Below are 3,583 nucleotides of genomic sequence, written 5' to 3'. Positions count from 1 at the left end.
AAGACTCAATTAATGTACCTAAATGTGTGTACAAAAATGTATTATATTAAACTAATGTATTTAAATGTTAGTACCGAAATGTATGTACAGAAATATATGCACCGAAATGTATTATATTAAATTAATGTACCTAAATGTTAGTACCGAAATGTATTATATTTAATTAATGTACATAAATGTCTGTACCGAAATGTATTATATTGAATTAATGTACTTAAATGTTTGTATCAAAATGTATATACCGAAAAGTGTGCACCTAAATCTATGCACCGGAATGCATTATAATGAATTTAATGTACCTAAATGAAGAAGACAAAACACATCGAAATATATTGTATAACAAAAATTAGTTTATCTAAATGTTTACAACAAAATATATTACGATAAATGAAATGAAAATTATAATTATAATGAAATAAAATTAATACATTAAAAATTAGGAAGAAAAAGAGAAATAATTAAAAAATCAAAATATAATTAATAAATGAGGTTATTAATGTATCAAGGGACTAAAATTAGATTTTAATCTTACTCATGGTTTTAATCAAATCATCTTTGCCAATGGTTAAAATGAAGTTTTCTATTTTTTAATTTCGTCCAAAAAAAAATTGCAGTTGGGCACAACTGAAAGGGTTAGCTGACTAAAGATGGCCAGCCCCCTGGCCATATAGCTGGATTTTGGCCCGGTGGGTCCCAAGATATTTTGGCCCAGACCTCTATTGGAGATGGATTTTGTATTGAAAGGAGATATCATTTGGCTTATGGCCCTATGGCCAGTTCGATTGGAGATGGTCTAAGTTACTAGACACAGAAAAGAATCAAGACATGCACAATCTCTTAGAAGTCGAAAACTTACTCACAAGACTGTCACTAGTAGAATCTAACAATGACACGCTTATCATACTATCATTTAACTTGAATCTTCTATTTAGCCTCTCACTGACATTGATATAAAACTTTAAGAAGAGAACGTTGTATGTGGAGCCTAAAATAATCCCAAATATTCTAGAGGCGACACATGGACTTTTATTCAAGAAAGACAAGATTGCCCTCAATAAATGGGTTACTCCCATGCGCAGCTCACATCCCTGGATGGCTCAGCAGCAAAACACGACTGCCCACAGCTCACCTACCATTGGCAAGGAATTAAAGATAAGGATTAATTACCCAAATCCTATCTTTAATACATTCCTAATTGAAGATTGACTCCAATCAAGTAAGTAATCCTAATTTAAATCAATTAGGGATAATTACACAATTATCTCAAGATATTATTTTCTATTTAATATCTTGGGAATATTTAGAGAATAACTTTCCCTTAAACACTATATGGCCAGCCCTAACCCTATAAATACCCCATATTCTACCAATTTTTCAAAGCCTTTTGCAACCCTAAAGCCCTTAACACTTTACTCTCTAAGAGAAACTAACTTAGGCATCGGAGATCCGTTGACCTAACACCCCCTACCTCGTGGGCGCTTGAGGCTTAGGTCTTTGATCAAAGGTGTTGATTGTTTTGAAGATGCATTTTCGTCAAGACTGAAGACGGCGAAAATTTTCATCGACAAATTGGTGTTTTCATTTGAGAGCTAATTCAAAATACTCAAAGAAGCATCTCACATTAGTTTATTGAATTTTCTGTTACGTTGAATTTCTCACACGTCGTATCAATTAATTTTCCTATAAAAGTTTCTTGATCAATCCTTGGAGAAAGGATACAATGGTAGGAAATTCAGAAACTACAACGAACGGAACCCCATACATGGAAAGATTTGGACCGGAGAGTGGAGATGAGGACATAGCCCCACGACGGAGATCCTCAAGGCTCAACGTGATGGCAGGATGGGCCCCACCGCCGCGGAGCCGCGCCACCACCATCACCACCATGACCCAGCAGCCACGACAAGGCCCTCAAGCCACAACACCATTCCCACCAAACCCTAAGCAACCAAACCCTAGGCAAGAGGCCCAGGTCCACTTCCAAGCCCATGGGTAGGAGGCTTAGAACTTTGCAACTACCGCAGCACGCCCTGGGCAAGAGGCCTAGCCCAATGCAGCAGTAGGCCTTGTTACATAGCAAGCCCGAACCCGAGCCTAGAATTTGGCAACTGCTGCCAGGCAGGCAGCTCGACGGGCCTAACCCCTCGAGCGCATCGAGATGCAGCGCACTCCAGATGAGGTGTCTTGAAAAATGACAAGGGCGGAAGAACGTGACTCATTCCAGCGGCGTCCCAGTAAAGAGCCGCTTAGCCCACCACGAACCATGCGTTCGGGTAGTGTGCACTCTCATTTGGGCCCTCGGGGAAACGTCTTCTCCTACCTAAATGCACAGAGAAGCAACATTCCCGACTCAGCTCACGAGTCATTATGCATTCGAGGTTGGGTCCACATTCTGATGAGCACTTAAGCCATTCCAGGCTAAACGTCCACACGAGGCTAGGCCTACAAGGAGGTCCTCCTATGAGGCAACAGAGTAGGCAGCTGCATGACGCCTAGATAAGAGCACGTGTGCCATCTAGCTCAAGTTCCACTGGCAGCCCCCAACCAGAGTAACGATGAGCAGCACAAGGTGAACCATGTGCATCGCAACCACGGCACAGATGAGCAGGACGAGCTGAAGAGCAACATGGACCAGCAGGTCAACACTTGGGGCTGCTGGAAGCTCCGTTACCCCCACCAGGTTCAAATCTAAGAGGAAGTACAAAGGCTCGTAGCAGAGCAGCTGTACGGATTCCAGCGTATTAACACTACCGACGATGCCCTCGGTAAAGGCGTGGCCAACCTGAGTAGGTCACCATTTACATACGAGATCAAGCAGCAGAGCCACCGCGGAAGTTCAACCCGCCATATTTCACCTTGTTCAAAGAAGATGAAGATCCGGATAAACACTTGATGCACTATCGAAGTGCCATGACCCTCTACGCCAACAACGACAGGCTCATGTGCAAAATCTTTGATGCGACACTCCAAGGTGAGGCACAAGATTGGTTCCACACCCTGCCGCCACGTTCGATCAGGAACTTAGCGAACTTTCCTTGGTTTTCACTAAGGAATATTCGTCTTACCGCTCGATCAAAAAGAAGTCTGACCGCCTCTTCAACATGAAGAAGGACCCGAATGAGTCACTTCGCACATACGTCAAAAGATTCAAGGCGGAGAAGGCGAAGATTGTTGGATGCAATGACAGCATCGCATGCTCAGCATTTCGAAAAGGCTCCCAACAGATCACTCACTTTTCGAAAAATTGATCATGGACGAGAACCTGACCCTAACAAACTCTTACGTTTTGGCAGAAAAGCACTCTCCAAACAGAGAATGAGCAAAAAAATAAGCGAATGAACCATTCTCCAAACAAAGATGACTCAGAGCCTAAGGCATTCACCAAGTTCACAGTTCCGATTGCCAGATTCTCCATCAGCTCAAGAATGAACCATGGTTCGAATTACCACCACCCATGAAGGGTGATCTTACCAAACTAAATCAGACAAAGTACTGCGCATTCCACCGAGGGCCGGGTCACACTACCAATGGCTGCTTGAAATGGAAACAGTACCTCGAGGAGCTGACTAAGGAAGGCTAGTAC

Source organism: Malus sylvestris, chromosome 10 (genome assembly GCF_916048215.2).
Source record: "Malus sylvestris chromosome 10, drMalSylv7.2, whole genome shotgun sequence".
Taxonomy (NCBI): Eukaryota; Viridiplantae; Streptophyta; class Magnoliopsida; order Rosales; family Rosaceae; genus Malus; species Malus sylvestris.
The sequence above is the reverse complement of the archived record's forward strand: the minus strand, read 5'-3'. Positions refer to the sequence as shown.